Source organism: Zalophus californianus, chromosome 4 (assembly GCF_009762305.2).
Source record: "Zalophus californianus isolate mZalCal1 chromosome 4, mZalCal1.pri.v2, whole genome shotgun sequence".
NCBI classification, from domain to species: domain Eukaryota; kingdom Metazoa; phylum Chordata; class Mammalia; order Carnivora; family Otariidae; genus Zalophus; species Zalophus californianus.
This window is the reverse complement of record NC_045598.1, coordinates 51,495,657-51,515,734: the sequence shown is the minus strand read 5'-3', so window position 1 is coordinate 51,515,734 and position 20,078 is coordinate 51,495,657.

The window sequence follows — 20,078 nt, the reverse complement described above, 5'->3', positions numbered from 1 at the left end:
CCTCTGAGGAGATATGACTATTTCTCCTCCTCATGAAGATCTCCGGGAATGGAGAGCCTACAGTATCTCACTCAGCCTGCAGTCGCATCACTAAAGTGAATACAGGCTTCCAGCTCTTTCAGCACAGGGCCGGAGTCTTCCTCTTTACATCTCCAGTAGAGTAGGCTCACAGTTCTGTCAAAGGAGCACATGTATGGCTGTGAAGATGGTGGGGCCTTATTTTTGTCCAGAAGGTGCCAGGGACAGAGCAATTCCCTATTATCGTAGAAACTCAGTAAATACTAGTAGTAAGGAATGAAATCGTGGGGTTGTGTGTGACGGTATACCTGTCCTATATGGGAAGCAGGAGCCGGAAGGAGGTGGGGCGGCCATCCATTGGCTTTTCATATCTGCCTCTGCAAACGCGTCTAATTACCTCACCTCCATCAGCGGGCCCTTGGCAGAGGCCGCGCATTGGGTCTGCTCGGTCCTGGCAGCCGCAGTGTGGAGGGTGAACCCGATGGCCTCTTCAGTCTATTTAGCAGGCTCTGAGATGTGTAAGTACATTATCTGCAAGGCTGGTAAAGAGCGCTTGGGGAGGATTTGTGGGTCTGTGGGAAGGACAAAGAAAAATGTTTTCTAATAAATTATTCACCATCTCACAGTCCCTTTTGGGCAGATTGTTGCTCAGTTTGCCCCGCGCAGCTCGGTGCCTCTTCCCTCCGCATTCAGACGCGCAGTTTCTCACCTCCAGAGAGCAGCAGAGATCTCGGGCAGGCTGCTGCGGCTAATGGTGGCAATTAATAACTTGTCATAATCCCGAGGATGAAAGGGAAGGCGCCCCATCAGCAGGCGGGTCATGGCGCTGCTCGGAAGCAAATGAGGTGCAGGTGTGGCCTCAGCTAAGCGCGGCGCTCAACACCCGGCGCGCGGTGGTGCCAAGCCCCAGACCCCGCTGCCTGCTGCCGGGCTCCCGGGCGCGCACCGCCCCAGGCCCTCCCCCGCCCCCCACGCCGCTCACCCCGCTGCAGAGAAATACCTGGAACGTATCAATAAATCAGATCACACGGCACAGAACCTTCCAAACACTTAATTGCATTCTGAACACTGTTAATTCTGCCAGGCCTAACTCGCTTGGGTTCCCCCCGCACCACCACCCCAGACTTGGTAAGAATGGCGCAACTCGAACTCTCCCCTCCACGCCTGTGTACCCCACCCCCCAATCCCCGTTTGTTATCCCCACCTCTACTCCGTGCAAGCACTGCAACCTTTAAAAGTGAACCTGGTAAATAGCCAGCGTGCTGAGCCTGATCTGATCTGTCTCAGGTCCCCAGTGGAGCTGGAGGACACGAATTCCTCGTTAGGGTTTTAAGAAACCGCAAAACACAGAATCACTTATTTCCCGACAGCTCTAACCCAGTTGCCTTTTCTCTTGTTTCCATTCCTGTGGGTCAGTTCTGCTTGAAATGAACCAAGTTTACAAATCTCTTCTGGTTTGTACACTCCTATTATGCATACGAGGTGATGCATTTGTAACTGTCACACAAGTCAGGGTGATACAGCGCTCTCATCTGACCCTATTCATTTAAATGGGTGCGTCTTGATGACATTGATTCATGTTATAAGTTATATCCATGCATTATAATCTTTATGTGTCACCGTACTGGTTATATCTACTACAATGCAGGGCGGCGGGGGTGGTGTGTGTGTGTGTGTGTAGTCATAGAAAATGATGGTGAGCAGGATTTGAGAGTGCTTTGAACAATATGAAGTCCATATAAACTCCAAAGCTTCCTAGATAAGTTTATTATGTGTCTCTATCTTGAGAGAAGGAAATTTACATGCAGAACAGTCCTAGGTGAGGTGTACTTTCCTGTAAATATTCTGCTGACTAACTTCTTAATATTTAGAAAATGTGTGCTTCAAATGCATATCGAACCAAACTAAAGGGGTAAGTAAACATGATTATGCATGCATGTAAGTCTTTATCAAGGTGGGGTTAATAATGTTTTAAAGCAGAACTATTTCTCATGAAAATAGCTGCTCTTAATAGCCTCTGTCTCTTTATTGTGCTTCTTACTGAAACATAAATCACTAATATGTTTTCAGCAGCAAAGTACTCTCTTTTTCCATTGTATTCACAGATTTAGTGGCATTTCAAATAGATAAACACAAGCAACATCTATCAACACTACAAAAAGGGCGCCTTAATCAAAGCTCCAGGTCCCGGGTCTCAGCATCTCCATTTACCTTGAGATAAATCCATTGGTGTGACCACCACTGCATCGGGTGACAAATCACCCCAGCCGGCCGAGCAGCGCAAGGGCTTATTGGCCTTCCTTTAAGTGGTCTTACCCTTCAATGAAAAGGATGGGGCTTGTCAAGCAGGACCAGATTAAAGTTAGACAAAAAGAAATGATCTGTTATTAGAAAACTCCGATTGAGAATCACAAAACAGGAAAGAAATATGAATAAAAATTTCCAGGGGGAAGACCATCTGATCCCAACAGAAATTAACTCCCATTATGGGCATGAGGTAATAGATGGCCTGCAGTTGGAGCTAATGAGGATTTCAGATTAAGGAGGTGTAGGGCTCGGCTGGGGTGTTAGCAGCTGCTCTGGGCATCCAAGTGCTAAGTTCAGGAGTGACCTGGGCTCCTGGCTTCCTGGGCTAAAAGGTGGTGTTCAGGTAGGGCATGGAAATTACAAGCTCTGGAAGTGCGTGCTCACTCATGATTGCATGGGCAGTTCAAAGAATAACACTGGTAGGAATCTCAGGAGGCAGATAGATTTCCCCATGTCTGAGTCAAGGGGAAAGTGAAGGCCAAATATGACTTGCCCAAAGTCACACAGCTAATAGTAGGGCTGAGATGATCTTTCTGCTTCCAATTCACTGGGACTCCATTATTTGGCCTAATCCTGGGAGATGACCTTGTTCTGCCTCTGGATTTAAGGATCTTATCTTGCCAATTAACCATAAAGGGAGAAGAGAATGGTACCCTATAGTTAGCCTTCTTAGTGTAGTCTTGCTTGAGTGAAAGCCTAATGTTTATACAAATAATAGTAGCTAATGCTTTCAGGTTCTTACGGGTGCCAGTCTTTGTCTTTGCACTATCTCATTTAATCCACAGATAGCTACCATCAGAGGAAGATACTGAGACTTCAGTATCTTTTTTTTTTTTTTTTACAGAGGAAGATACGGAGGCTTAAAGAACATAAGCAGCTTGCCCAAGGTTGAATAATAAGTGAAGGAGTTTTGTTTGAACTAAGCAAACTACCTTAAGAGCTATGCTTATAACTACTAGTCAACACTGCTAGGCAAAGACTTACATTTCTTGTAGGAAAGTTTGTGCAAACAAAAGTTAATAAGCAAAATATATGTGATAATATATACACAAAAGGGATGAAAATTTGGATGCTGAGGAAAAAGCAAAATGCCCAGATCCTTGATATAAATAAATAAAATACCTTCTGATTTTCCCCCAGACCTTTGATTCTGGGCTCAGAAAAGGATTTTAAAAATCAGGCTATGAGGGCATGATAGCCAATTCCATAATTTAAAATAAATGTATAGGCTATAGGAAGATACATGACATAATTATGCAAAAAGAAGGTAGACCAGCAGAGTGCAGAGTGTGATTTAAAGCTGATGGTCCATGCTGGGTTCAAATCCTACCTCTGGCATTTCTAGCCCAAGAAATTTCCTCTTTCTTGTCTTAGTTGTTTCTTATATCTGACTCTTAAGCATGTTACATAACTGTGTTGTGCCTCAATTTCCTCATTTATTAAACAAGGAAATAGTGTCTACTTCAAGGGTAGTTATGATGATTAAATGATATGATGATGCCAAGAGCTCAGCAGAGTTCCTGAGGAAGGGTAAACACTTGGCAGTTGGCTGTACGCCAAATCTGTCAGAGAGCTGAGAGTCACCCCCTTTCATTCCCTGTGCAGCATCATAGGAAGGTGCTGACCTCAGAGATGCTGAATGGACTGTGCTCTTGTCCACACTCTGCCAAATGTCCACTGAATGCATAAAAATGCAGTTAAACTTTCAGATATTGTCTCCACAAAGATATTTGGAAATTGCCAACTTTTTCATTGTCTCATTTTAGGCCTAATGTCAGGTGGATGTGAGCAGGGATTTTCAAATATGAAAGAAGGGAAGATGTCTAGATCACTAGAGAGAAAGAAATGGTAGACACACAACCAAAGAAATTAAAAAAAAAAAAGGAATCTCAATCCACATATTTGAGAAAGCCAGACTAACATTTGCCCATCCAGTGAGTTAATTTAAGTCCATTGGGTCTAGTGATATGAGAAGATACCACAAATATCAACCAAGGCTATTGCATTTCCCTGGGATTAAATCTGGGAAGTTTAAAGGCACTGAATTCATCATTGCTATGTTTGATTTGTAAATAAGTCTAACTATGATAGCATTTATGGGAGGCAGTATGTCAAGAGCCTGTTTTCTTTGATTATTTACACAAAGAATCAAGTTGGGTAAAGGAATGTTTTATATTCATTCTAACCTGAGAAATTTGTAGCTAATAACATCAGAAGAAATACTATATGCCAATTACTAGCACCTCCATTCATCGGTACAACTACAAGTGCATATTCTGTGTTTAACCGCGTAACTCAATCCAGTTTAAAAGGAAAACTAAAATATCTTTATCAAACATTTCTAATGTCTAAAATGACCCAAAAATGCATTATGTCTCATTTGTATTTAAAGGCACTTGGATTTGCAAAGCAATAGTGATAGATAATTACAGGTACGGGTATTGATATATTTTGCATTTGTGTTTTTATCTAAATACCTACTGCCCTCTTAATAAACTTCAATTAATATGTTTTCAAGTACTCTGAATGTAATTTTCTGATTAAACACATGCATCAGACTCACCATCAACTCATTAATTTCACATAGATTGAATTTCAGTGTTTGTGTGCAGTTAAATGTGAGAAGCAGGACATCCAATAATCATTTTGTATTTAATATGAACAGATATATTTTTTGATTCAGTCCAAACCAAATCCCTAGGACACAAATGAGGTGGTAACTGAATTCTGTGGCTTCAGAATTTGCACATTTAATGTGAAACAATTTCAAAGCCTCTGCCGGTCATTGGAAAAGCCGTTCCATTCTGCTTTTTCCACAGAGCAAAATCTTTCTGAGAACAATGCTTATTATTGATAGGTTTAAAGCACCTCAGGTGCTTGCCCATTGTGTGTATTGCTGTCACTCTGTCTTCTGAGCAGTGGGGAAGCAATGATGGATAACATAGAGAATAATACATGATTCTTGATTGAATGCAAAGCTATAATTCAGTCTTGGGGTTCTACTGACGTCACAGTGCATGAGAACACAGCTCAAAGAGGTTTTCTAAAAAAAAAAAAAAAAAAAACAAAAAACAGGCAATCCTTGTAATCGAGTATGGAGCCAGCGGATCAAGACACACATGATAGCCTCCTTGAGTGATTTTCAAAGGAGAAAAGCACATGGGGGTATAATCTCCTAGGTTAAGGTCAGCTGTGCTCCCAGGTAGGCAATGAGAGCCTATTGTTGGCTCCTACCCAGTTCATTCTTTGTTTGCTTTGTGACAGGCAAATGAAAACTCTCAGATGTGGAGAATAGAACTCTCTCCTCTTGACCCTTCAAGATATCCTCTAACCCAGGGTTTCCAAAATTTCTCTGGTGAGAGGTATTGCCTGAAGCCCTCTTAAAAACATAGCTTTCTGGGGGCGCCTGGCTGGCTTAGTTGGTAGAGTGTGTGAGAATGTGTGACTCTTGATCTCAGGGTAGTGAATTCAGGCCCACGTTGGGTGTGGAGCCTACTCAAAATTTAAAAAAAGTTTAGAAAAATATAGCCTCTTGGAGTCTCGCCCCTGGACATTTAGATTCAGTGGATTTAGGGTGCAGCCTGAGAATATGTATATTTAACAGGTAGTCTAAGTTGATTTATTAGGAAAGTTTGTAAACACCTTGATCAGCCTCTCTTGGTGTCTTGTCTCAGAATTTCCTGTACACTTGCAAGCTACTTGACACAATTTAAGAACCAATAGAGTTCTGGTTTATGTTGACCCAGTTAAATGGAATGTTTTTGCAAAAGACTTAACACATAATCCATAGTGCATCTCAATAAATGAAAATTTCTCCTCTTCTTTTAGTTACCTGATCTGTCAGAAAGTTGCCCTCCCAACCTTGATGTTAACAACTCAAGAGTGAGGTCTAGACTGCATATTTCCTCAGCAAGCCCTGAAGTATTACAGTAAGTATTTGAAAATGCTGCAGGGAGTGATTGAAGCTGTCAGAGGTAGGATGAGACCTGCAGATCCTTTTCTATTCATGCTTCATTTGAAGGTGGAACTTATCCAGAGCTCCAATACTTCTGAAGGTAGCAAGGAGTGATTCTTTCTTCAGGCTTAGGTAACCCAGGTCATACCTTGCACAATCCTTTGAGCCTCCCCAAAATCAATAATGATAATAATAAAGAGGATGAGGAAGAGGGGAAGAAGCAGTCACACTTCAGTAGTGCTTAATATGTGCTAGGCAGTCTTCTCAGTATCTTAAACATAGTAACTCACTTAATCCTCCCAATATCCTTATAAGTCAGGTTCTATTGTTGTCATCTCCATCTTACAGATGAAAACACAGGCACAAAGAAGTTTAAAAAAACTTGCCTAGGGGCACATGGGTTGTGCAGTTGGTTGTCTGACTCTTGGTTTCAGCCCAGGTCATGATCTCAGGGTTTTGGGATCAAGCCCAGGGTCCTGAGATCACGCTCAGTGGGTAGTCTGCTGGGGATTCTCTCCCTCACCCCTGCCCCTCCCCCAATGCTCTCTCTCACTCTCTAAAGATAAATAAATCTTAAAAAAAAAAAAAAAAACTTACCTAAGGACACAGCTAATAACTAGCAAGGCTAGGATCTGAACCTACATAATCTGGCTCCACAGTCTGTGTCTGCTATACTGACTTTACTAAGGAACATGGGATGTCAATCTAGAACTATTACAACATCTTGGATATTATCTAATCTGATTTTACAAATAAAAAGACTGAGGCCAAAGACCGGAAGTGACTGATAGGAAGTAACTACACTGTATTCTTTCTCTATCTAACTCCTGATCCTGACTTCACCCTCCCGTGTGATCTTCGGCTGGACACTAGTCTTACCTCCTCTTGTTGACACCACACAATATTCTGGATGTTATATACAGCAAAAAATGTAAATATAAACCTGGGCTTCAGGAAAGAAAGGAATGTCCTGATACCAGATACAAAGACATACCTGCAGACATGCATGCGAAACTCACCTCCTAAGCAAATGCCAAGGTGTCTGTAGGCAGATACAAGGCCCATTTGGAGCCCATGGGGGCAGGGCAAGAGCTGGTGTTGCTGTTACTGTGTAAAAGATAATACAAGATTGAAAAGGTACAAAAGTATTCAATGAATACTAAAGCTCTCTTCTGCCTTTGACTTTGAGGCAACAGGATTTTAAATATCCTTTGAGATACAGTGTGTGCCAATATACAACTATATACATTTATAAATTCTTCTGTTGTTGTTTACACAAATGGTAGCATACTATACAGATTATTCTGTTTGTATTTTTACAATACAATGCATCCTGGAGATTTTTCCATATCAGTACTTATAGAGCTGCCTTATTCCTTTTATGGTCATATAATATTCTATTTTATGTATATATCAAAATTTACTTAAGCAGTCTCTTATCAGTGGAAGACAAGTTGTTTGCTTGTGTGTTATTTCTCTTTTTGTGACTATATCTATGAGATAAATTTCCAGATGCAGAATTGCTGGGTCAAAGAATAAATTTAAAATTTTGGTCAATAAAGATTATATTAATTCACATTCCCTCCAACAACCCTTGAGAGTGATTGTTTCCCCAACATTCTCAACAAGCCAATGTTTTATCCAAATTTTTCTTTTGTCTATCTCGTGTATAGTTTTCATTTGTACTTCTTTTATTATGATGAGGTTGAACAACTTTCATATATTTAAAAATCATTTATTTTCCCCTTTCTTTAAACAGGCTACATATATCATTTGCCCATTTTTACTACTGAATGTTTTTCTTATACTATTGTTGAAACATGTTATATATTAAGGAAATTAGCCCTTAGATTGCAATATGTAAGGCAAGGATATTTCCCCAGTTTATTTGTTTTTTGACTTTAAGGAATTTTTTTCTACAAATAATTTTTTTAAGTTTTTACAAGTTTAAATTGACTAAAATTTTCTTTTATGGCTTCTGAATTTTATGCCATACTTAGAGTGTTCTTCCCACTGCAAGATTATATAAAAACAAATTCTCTCATATTTCTTCTACAACTTTTATGAATCATTAAAAACAATCTTTGATCCATCTGGAATTTATTTTAATGCAAGATGTACAATGGATCAAACTCATTTTTTGAAACCAATTGTCCCAACACCATTTGTTAAATTACCTGGAACGCATGTATATTACTCCACTAATGATGTACTCAAAAACTGGAAAAATGGTGACCACTATTGGTTGTTCCTAATTAGGTAAATCTTGAAAGAAAGAAAGAGGGAGGTGGGGCAGGGAATGAGAAAGAAAAAGAGAGAGAGAGAGAGAGAGAGAAGGAGATGGATGGATGTTTGGCCAGGAATCCAAATTTAGACTGGAGAGTTGGAATAAAGATACAATAAACTTACAATGAATTGATCTTTATTGACTGCACTCAGGTTGATTCTTCTTCCTTCTTTAACAGTCTATATTCCAGAGATGATTCTGCTTTTCTGAGAAGATAAAGGAACAACAAATATTTTATAGGTCTGGGTGGCATAATACGTTTATAAGTTAATTGAATTTTTCTTTTTTTCCCTTTTTTATATATTAACTGTATTTTTTGTATTTAGCAATTTATTTCCTGTGGTACCATTCTGTCATTCAACTAGACTGTATATGGTAAAATATACATAACATAAAATTTACCATTTTAACCATTTTTAAGTGTATAATTCTCTGGCATTAAGTTTATGCACATTCTTGTGCAACCATCACTACCATCCATCTCCAGAACTTCTTTTATCTTCCCTAACTAAAACTCTGTACTCATTAAACATTAACATCCCATTCCCTCTTCCCCTCAGTCCCTGGCAACCACCATCTTACTTTCTGTTTCTATGAATTTGACTACTCTTGGTATGTCATATAATTGGAATCATAATATTTGTCCTTTTATGTCTGGCTTACTTGACTATGCATAATGCCTTCAAAGTCCATCTATGCTGTGGCATGAGTCAGAATTTCCTTCCCTTTTAAGGCTGAATAAATTCAATCTATGTACATATATATATTTTGTTTATCCATTCATCAGTCAATGGACATTTGGGTTGCTTTCACCTTTTGGTTGTTATGAAAAATGTTGCTGTGTACATGGGTGTACAAATATCTATTTGAGTCCCTGCTTTTGCTTTTTTTGGGTGTATACCCAAAAGTGGAATTCCTGGACCATATGGTAATTCTCTGTTTAGTATTTTAAGAAATCACAGTTTTCCACAGCAGCTGCACCATTTTACATTCCCACCAGGAAAGTGCAAAGATGCCAATTTTTCCACATCCTCATCAGCACTTACTTTCCAGCTTTTTGTTTTGTTTTGTTTTGGCAATAGCCATCCTAATGGTTATGAAGTGATATCTCATTGTGGTTTTGGTTTTTCTCTCCGTAATGACTAGTGATGTTGAATAACTTTTCATGTGCTTACCGGCCATTTGTATGTCTTCTTTGGAGGGAAAATGTTTTTTTAATTTCAAACATTTAGTTTTGGAGTAGCAAAATCCTTAGGAGGGGAGGGAGCATAGGAAAAATAATTTGAATACAGCTAAATTAAATAAGGTGATTTGGATGGACTAGAGGCGGAGAAAGAGTCAAGGGAGAAGCAAGGGCACTTGCCCTGTGGAAGGGGCCCCTGCCCTGCCACCCTTGTCCCCCATGCAGAAACTCTGGAGGGAGGGAAGACAGAAACCCAAGGTAGGTTTGGGGGGTTTCAAGAGCAGGAATAACCTGAGCATGGATAACTTCTCCAGGTAGCCTGGAGAGGCAAGCCTCAGATGGCATGAAAGTGCAAGGTAAACACAGCCTAAGGAGAGTCTATGAATGGATGGGAGATAACCATATACAATGGCCCACAGCAGAGCAGTGGGGGAGCAGCAAAATCCTCTCTGGGTGCTCCTGAGATTCAGTGGACCTAGCAAGGAGGACCCTGCAGTGACCTAGGTGGACAGATTCCCCTGACAAACAATGACACATTCCAGGGAATTCTAGTACAGTTAGGTGACTTCTGGGAGTATGATAGTTCCTCCCCACCCCCAGCCCCAGGACCCTGGTCCTACAGAAACCCCTGCAACAAGAATGCAACCTCAAGAAAATGTGGGGGAGGGGCGCCTGGGTGGCTCAGTTGTTAAGCGTCTCCCTTCGGCTCGGGTCATGATCCCAGGGTCCTGGGATCGAGTCCCCCATCGGGCTCCCTGCTCCACGGGGAGCCTGCTTCTCCCTCACCCACTCCCCCTGCTTGTGCTCCTGCTCTCGCGATCTCTCTCTGTCAAATAAATAAATAAAATCTTAAAAAAAAAGAAAATCTGGGGGAGACCTTCACTGTCCACATTTGAGAGTTTGGCCCCCACCTGATGGAAGCTTATAATAGAAATATACTTTAACAATAAAAATATAAAAGACATTTCTTACACACTTGAGTCTGAGAGCAAGGTTCATAACTCCTAGAGGTTGTTAAAAGATAAACTGAGGCATATTAAAATTTTTTAGGAGTTTATCTGAACAAAAACTGATTTGAATCAGACAGCGCCAAACTGGGAGTGGTTTAGAACACCCCATGGAGAGCAGCTGGGGAGAGATTTTTATAGAGAAAAGACAGAAGCAAAGTAAGGAAACTATTCATTGGCTGTAGCTTAAAGCCTAGTTTGCTGTTTGGGATTGGTTATACTTAGGTTTCAATTTTATAACCTCGATGCATTTATAGCCTTAGATTTTTGCTTTGCTTCTGTAGATTTGTTGTTTAATTAACTTAACAAGGTCAAATGTTGAATTAATTCCCACAAACTGGAGAAGCATCTCAAACCCCATGTCCAAGAGAAAAGTAAGAGGTTAGATCCCAGTGAGGTGGCTCCTGGAGCAGCAAATATCAGTTAATAATGAGGATAATATTCCTCTGTTTTGAAGCACATTAAATTTCAAGGTACTTTTGATGTGTTACCTTATTTGGTTGTCAACCTCACGAGGTGATAGGAAGAGGCTGATTTTATTATCATCCCTATTTTGCAAATGAGGACGCTGAGATCAACAACAAAAAAGCTATGACCTGGACAAAACTATCCAATAAACTAAAGGAGATTTTCTCAACCTCTGCACTATGGACATTTTGGGCTGGATAATTCTTTGTCATGGGGACCTGTAGGATGTTTGACAGTCTCCCTGGCCTCTACCCACTAGATGCCAGTAGCAGCCACCAGTGGTGACAACCAAAAAATGTCTCCAGGTATTGCCAGTTGTCCAGTGGGGGGCAGAATCCACCCCCACATATCCCCACCCCCCACCCACCTTCTCTGGTTGAGAACCAAGGGCTAAGACTTAACCCAGTGTCCTGACTGCTAGTTCAGAGTACATAGAAGAAATCCAGTGCTCCTCCCCTACACCAAGTTCAGCCTACCATTCCACCAACATGCCTAAAACCACTTAAAAATGTTCTCATAGCATTTTATCATTGAAAGGGACCTAAGCATTCATCTCTACCCGTTTGATTCACATGTGAAAACACTGAGATTCAGGAAGTTTCAGTTATTTGTCAAAGAGCACACAGCTGGTGTGTGGGGAAGCTGGTATTTGAACTTGGGTCTCCTGTGTCAAATTCAGGGTTTGACCTGCTACCTCATCAATGCCTAGAGCTGACATTATTTTAGAAACCCTTCAGGGTAATCTTGGAAAGGAAAGCAGGATATTTGCTGCCTAGCTTTCCCTTTATAAGGGGATATTTTTAGCAAAATGGGGGGAATTACCATTCGGCTCAATTGAAAATATGTCTGGCATTAATTCATTGTTAATTGACCAGGATGAGTAAAAAGATGGCTACTTCCAAGGCCTCTCTAATGGAACTATTAGTGAATTTTCAGGTCAACTAACTCCTGTCACTGCCTGACAAAGGAAATGGCAATCATTTGCCAGTGTTAGCAAGGCTCTCACTGCTCTTGAAAACTGGAATCAGTCATCCTGGGCTGTCAGGTTCCGTGTCTCTACACCGTATGTAATTCTCTACCCGACACTCCTCCACCCAGAGACCCTTAACTTCACATAAATGACCTCAGGTTTGCCTGAAGTGTGCATAATTTTTGCTACTTCTAAAGAGCTTTCATAGAAATCTGGTTTGATCCTTCACACAATGCTATAGTTTAGTAAAATTTAGTCTGTATTACTCACATTTACTGATGGGGAAACCGAAGCTCAGGTGGTTACTTGATTAGTCAAAGTTTTCACAGATGGTAATAGCATGGCAAGAGTTCAAACCCGGGGGTGGAGCAACAATTCTCATGGCATTACTTTTTGGTGGCTTTATTCTGCACCATCATCTGCACCTTCACCCCTCACTTTGTTTTCTTTCTTTCCCAGTGAGACTTTTTTCCTACACATTTGTTTCCTTCTTCCAAAGTCTAAAGGGCTAGAGAGTTGGGATAGTTGGGAAAAAGTTTTAGTTGTCACAAGTAACCAGAGTTTTCTCATTCAACAAGTATTTATTGAGGATTTACTTGTAGGAACTCTGGTGGATATTGGAGATGCATGATTCATAAGCTAGGGCCCCAAATCCTTAAGCATGGCTCTATCATAATTTGGTCCTAACCCACCTTTCCCTCCTCATCTTGAACCACTTCTCATACAACTTATGTACGTTAACCGTACTAACATAATCTCTATTCTCCAAACATGCCATGCATTCCCTCACTCTCTCTTTTCCCTCTGTCTTTGCATGTGCTGTTTTCTCTGTGCAGAGTGCTCTTCTGCCTCCAGGGTCTGCTGAATTCCTATTCTTATATAAAGGCCCTCTCAGGTGTCACCTTCTCTATAAAAGCTTCCCTGCTTTTTATGGCAAAGCTGTCAATCACACCTCTTTCTGCTATGATGATTTGCTCATACCTGTATTGTAAAGTGTTCCTACTGTGTTATGATTATTTATACTCATATCTGTCTCACATACATGATCCTTGAAGGCAGGGATCATAACTTACTCAAGGGAGTGTTCTCTAGTCTAGTACATGTTGGGTGACTGATATACATCAGTTGACTTGTCAACCCAGAATTGGAAACGAAGGCAAAAAGGCACAGAGATGTTGTAGCCCAATATTATTTAAAACAAATAACTAACTTATGACTTATTAATTACACCATTAGACACAAAGACTCACTCGTTACTAGTCCTTTGTATTTTATTAGCAGACATATCTCCTTTTACTTAATAGGCCCTTTAGAACGACGGCTTCTATGATTGTCTTGAGTGGATTTAAGGGAAGAAGGAAACAATGGATGATAACATGGATCACATTCATCCTGTCACAACTGACCTTCAGCCATGTCTCCATCACTAAAGCAAAGCAGGGAATTAAAGTAATTCTCCAGGTACCTCAATAAACCTTAGATTTGATAGCTAGTAGCAAATATTTTTGGAATAATGACAACATTATATAGCAATTTTCAAAGCACTTTTACAAATGTTATTCTTCTCAACAATCATGAAAGGTCAATATTATCCTTGCTTTACAGATGGGAAAACTGAGGCTCAGAAATGTATTCAAAGTTATTTAGTTAGCAGGTAGAATGGAGTTTCAAGATGTAGTTCTTCTGACTCTGAATCTTATGTTCTTACCAATATATGGTGCTATTCTTTGAGGATAGAACATGTATTTTGTTTATTCTTGTGTCTTCCCCAACACCCAGAATAGTGCATGTGGCAGGGACTCAGAATGTTTGTCGAATGAATGAATTTTGATATACAAGGTTAAAAATTCTTCTTTCTCATCTATGTTTAATTTGTTCATTCATTCATCTGCTTCTTATCCCTCCCATTCATATCATATCTATGCATCCCTGCAATTGACTGCCACTGTGCTCAGCATGAAAAATTCAAAGATTTTTGTGTCCCCATCACCCAGCACATACCTGGCACAGAGTGGGTGCTTAACAACTTCTTTTGCGTAATTATCTGCAGAAATCTCAGGATCTAATATATATGACTGAAGTAATTTGAGCTGTGCTCTCCTTTCTTTCCTCTGGTCTTCACATCAATCTATTGTCTGTGTTTTTACTTATGGGACAACTGAGCATCATTGGGGCTTAATCCCTCTGCTACGGTGGATTTAAACCCAGGTTGCACATTTAAAATACTAACAAGATGATGGGTATTAAGGAGGACACATGTTGTGATGAGCACACAACTAATGAATTGTTGAACACTACATCAAAAACTAATGATGTACTATATGTTGGCTAATTGAACATAATAATAAAAAAATAAAAAATAAAATAAAATCCCCTAAATAAAAATAATTTTTTATTTAAAATTTTTTTAAATTTTTAAAAATAAAAATATTTTTATTTAAAAATAATTAATTAATTAATTAATTAAAATGTTTAAGAACCTTGAAAATTTAAAAAAAATACTAAGTTGATGCACCTTCTAGAAGCAGCTGTGTTGTAATGGGGAGAGTCTAGATCTGGAGTCAGAAGACCTGATATGAATCCCAGCCCTGCCACATACCAGCTGTATGGTCTTGGGAAGCCGCTTCGCTTTTAGGACTCAGTGTTCTCCATATAAATGAGAAAAATATTATTTACCCTGCTGAACATGTGGGGATATTGTGACATATGTGAATAGTATGAGAAAAGTGTCAGAAGGACTAATCCAAGGAACTCACTTAGGTCTCCTTCCGAAGAGCTGCAGCATACCTGGCCTGCCCCTCCCAAGTGTCAGGACAGTGCTTGCTGACATCACCTGGAGCCATCCAATTTAGACCCTTCTTAAACCACTCATTCTTTAAAGTTACAACCTTATAAAGAAAACAATAAAAATCAATGGATAATTACTGACTCCTTATGTTACACATGGTAATTACATTTGTTTAACTTTAGGAAGTGTGTGTACTTGTGTGTGTATGCGCGCGCGCGTGTGTGTATGTGTGTGTACCTGCTGCATATTTGCATGGGTGCAGTAGAAAGAGCCTGAATTAGGAAGTCGGGCAGAACTGCCATTAAATCCCTGCTCAGTCCTGCATTCATTAGCTGTGTGACTTTGGACAAGTTATCAAGTCACACTAAATCTCAATTTCCTAATTGGTAAGATGCAGATAATAGGTTGTTATGAGAGTGAAATAAGACCAAATACTTCTAGCATGAGCCCAACTTATTGCTCAATGAGTAGGAGCTTGTGCTATCATCAATATTATCCAGACATAATATGCATGCTGCTTCTGGTGTTGACTCTAATCCCTCCTCAGTAGAAAACTATTCTGTTCAGATCCTCTCTTTTGTCATTGTGGTTACATGTTCCCTTCTAATTCTCTTTTCTGTCCCATTTGATCAGACAGGTCAAATTTGAAGGTCAGATTTGAAAAGTTTTCTCCTGATCCTGGGTCTTTAAAATTATTTTAGAGAATTTTATGTTGTCTATAATTTTTCCAACTTCCCAGAGTTTAAATCTTCATGAGTTGTATTCTAGTTCTTGCAGTTCCCAATTTACTACTTTCTAATTTTTGTCATTTTAAGAGAAAAACTTCTATAGTAAAACACTACTCCAAAAGACATTGACCCACTACGCCAAAGTTATTTTTTGTGACCCTATTAGACAACTCCCCCTGGTGAGAGCATCCTGGGATTTTACTCTTTTATGACCACTATTTATGGGCTACTTAATATTATAATAACTATAAAGAGCTATACACATGTTAGCTATAGCAGTATTTAATGATTTACTAAGTTATGAGCAAAAACTGGGCAAGTTAATTTTTTACAAACCATTGTACAGAACCTCGTCAAAGTTTAAACAGTCTTGTTCACCAATAAAATAGAAATAAAACTTCCAAGATATTCATTTTGGGCTATCCATTACTACCAGGATAATCTTCCTTTCATCCTATTTTCTCACTACTCGAAAACATTCAAATGTACACCACCGCCTTGGGATTATCCAAATTCATTATTCTGGAAGGACTGCCCCAGTACTCCTTCCCAACACTATTGTCTGCTCCCCAGTAGCTCTCCTCCTCCTCCCACCCCATGTGAATCTTTTTCTCCAATGAGCTGCTGTACTCACTGTTCATAAATTATTCCATGCACCTTCCTGCTTCCTTGCCCTTGATTAAGCCATTCTCCTGTTTTGCATGTCCTTGTCACCCCCCAATTGCCCATCCCACTTTAGGCGTTCTTCAAAGCCAAGCTCAGTGTATTCCTTCCCATAGAGAGCACCTTACCCCTCAACTTTGAAATTGCCAATCATTGGCACCACTCGTTTGACAATTGATTATATAATCATAGTAGTTTGCCAGTGGTTTCAAAGAGGTTTTTTTTTTAACTTGAAAATAATGACAGCTGCCCGTTAGGGAGCACCTCCTATGGTCCAGGCACTCTGCTGAGTGCTTTTTGAATATCATGTTTAATCCTCACAGTCATCCTCTGTAGCAGGTCCCCTTTGCAGTTGAAGAATTGGGGGCATAGAATGGTTTTGTAAGTTACCCAAAGTCATAGAGCTGATAAATGGCAGTTGAACTTCACAGTCATGTCTGAATTTGAGGCCCACCCTCTTAACCACCACACATACTGTCTCAGTTGTACAATATAGCAAAAAGAAGTCAAGTGATGTGACCAAAGCTGGTAAGAGAAAACCAGTCCTCTCACCCAGCTCAGTCTAAGTTCAGACAGCTTTCCAATATACTAAATACATGCTATCACCTATTATTGCATTTAACTTTTGTTTTATCGTTTAACCTAATATATAGGGTTGTCTACTAGCTTAAGATCTCTGAAGACAATGATTAGGTACCTGAAGGGTTGGGCATCAGACAAATGGCAAGCAGTTAATTCACCAACAATAGGCCTGATGATGTATGTAGTGGTTTGAGGATGGGAGAAGATGGGCTGATCTGGGGTACAATTATCATCTCCTTAGTAAGCCTGGGAAAAAACTTCATGGACTGCTCTTTGAAGAGTGACTACCTCAGTATTAAAAAGACCTGCTTTTTGGGGGCACCTGGGGGGCTCAGTTGGTTGAGCATCTGACTCTTGGTTTCAGCTCAGGTCATGATCTCAAGGTCCTGAGATTGAGCCCTGCATCGGACTCCACACTTGGTGTGGAGGCTGCTTGTCCCTCTCCCTCCCCCAGCTTGCTCTTGCACTGTCTCTCTCTTTCTCTCAAGTAAATAAATTTTTAAAATATTTTTTTTAAAAAAGACCTGCTTTCGACTGTTAGTTTAATGCAAAAATAGTCTTTGTCATGACTTCTTTTTGTTCAGCTAGTAGGAAGGTTATTGACTCTGTCTAGCCTTTGGGACTGGGCAGCAAAGAAGGCCAGGGAGAGCCAGTGTCTGGTTAAAGTAAGAAAACTGGAGTTCCAGAGAAAACATCAATGCACTCCCATTCTTTTCAACACAAGACCAGATGCTCAGCAGCAGGTATATGTAGAATGAAAGCAATGGCAATATAATAGTAATAAACATTTTACATGCCTGCAGCTACTGTAACAGGAAAATCTAATGTAAATGGCTTGCAATGCCCATGTGGGGTGTGCTGTGGCTATGCCTCTCACATGTGTCTTGCATATGGCGCCCATAAGTACAGTATAAAAGATTGAAATACAATAAAATCTCTTCTCTTCCACTTTTCGGGTGGGGGTAGTGGTGTGGGGAAATGTTGCAAATACTAACCACATGTAAATTGAAGGAAATTTGTAAATGACTTTGCACTTAGTTTGTTGTTGTGTAGTAGACTTAAATAATAATTAAGCATAGTGCCTGCACTTAGGTAGTCATTGTGCAGTTTCTATTTTAGTAATGATATCTTACAATTCAATCGTTCTTTATAAACATGCATTACAGCACCAGTGGAGTCTCTTCCAGGTTCGCTTACATCTGTCCATCTGCTAAACTTCTGCTCAATGTCTGATTCTGAGGTGTAGTATATAGAAGCTCATTGTTGCTTCACACCTACCCCATATTCTCGAGCAACCTTTATCATAATAAAGCTAACATTTTGATCTCCATCTGCCCAACTCCTTTGCTTATCTCAATTGGTTTAGAAATCATGTAGAAAAAAGAAGGGTCCTATTGATTGGGCCTCCCTCAAATCCCAGGAGTGAAAAGTGATAAAGTATGTTAAGCACCTGGTACAGCTCCTGGCACAATAAAGGAGCTTAACTCGGAGTGATTTGGGATATAACAGACTTGCTCCTACTTGATCCTCCCTACAAGCAGTGCTAAGAAGACCCAGCAGATGGGCCTGGCAGTTTGGAAAAACCATAATCTCCGGGACCCATAGTAATTTTTGGAAGGGAGCCAGCACTGCCACCCTGAGCTATGGAATGTCCTTGGGAGTCACAGATGCCATCGGGAGGGTGGAGATTGTTGTGATGTTGGCTTTGGGTAGAAAACTCAAAACATAGAGGGTTTTGAGCTAATTACAGGTTCCCTAAGTCAGTGTATTTGGACTCTTACCATGCGTCAGAATTATAATGGAGTTTTTACAAGAGCAATACCAAGGCTTCATTCCTAGATATCCTCATTTCTTTGGGGTGGGGCCCAGACATCAGCATTTTTTTGAAGCTTCCCAGATGAAGTCAACATGAGGTCAGGTTGAGAAACATGGCCCTAAATAAAAACAGAGAGACTTGGGGGAGTATTTCCTAGTCTCTGGAAGGGGATCACCCTGTTCAGACTCCAGCTCTGCCACTCTATTAGCTCTGTGACCTTAGGAAAGGTAATTAACATCTCTGTACCTCAATTGTCCCATCTGTAAAGTTAAGATGAAAATAGTACCTGCTTCCTAGGGTGGACATAAGGATTAAATGAGTTAAAATGAGCACTTAGTACCTAACACGTGGTAAGGCTCACTAAATATTAGCTATTTTCATGATGTTTAGACTTATAATCTGAAAACTGTCACCTGAGGAAAGAAGTTTGCACATATATAAACTTAAACCCTACTTATGTGTCTAAATTTTTTCAAATAAGATTTAGAAGGAGTTGCCATGGTCAGAATTTCTTACACAGACAGTCTATGATGGTGCAAAAGCAGTGCACATTCAGTAGAAACCATACTTAGGATTTTGAATTTTGATCTTTTCCTGGACCAGGAATATGTGGTAAGATACTGTCTGGTGTTGCTGGGCAGTGGCGGCAAGCTGCAGCTCCCACTCAGGCCTGTGACCACAAGGGTAACAACCAATACACTTAAACCATTCTGTATCCATGCAGCCATTCTGTTTTTCACTCTGTGTACAGTATTTAATAAATTACATGAGATATTTATTACTTTATTATAAAATAGGCTTTGTGTTAGATGATTTCGTCCAAGTGTACAACCACTGTAAGTGTTCTTTTTTTTTTTTTTTTTTACTCATGAGAGACAGAGGGAGAGAGAGAGAGAGAGAAGCAGAGGGAGAAGCAGGCTCCCAAGGAGCAGGGAGCCCGATGCGGGACTCGATCCCAGGACTCTGGGATCATGACCTGAGCCAAAGGCAGATGCTTAACCATCTGAGCCACCCAGGCGCCTGCACTGTAAGTGTTCTGAGCACGTTTAAGGTAGGCGAGGCTAAGCTATGGTGCTTGGTAGGTTAGGTGTACTAAATGCATTTTCAGCTTATGATGGGTTTATCAGGATGTAACCCCATTATAAGCTGAGGAATATCTGTAATATACTTACAAAGAAGGAACTTCCAAAAACCAATTTTATGAGAGGTTTTTGTTTTCCTATGAAAAAAGCATAGTGAAGAATTATATTTGTTTCTTTATTCATTCATCTATTTACTCACTCACTTAATCACCCATTCTCCCCCT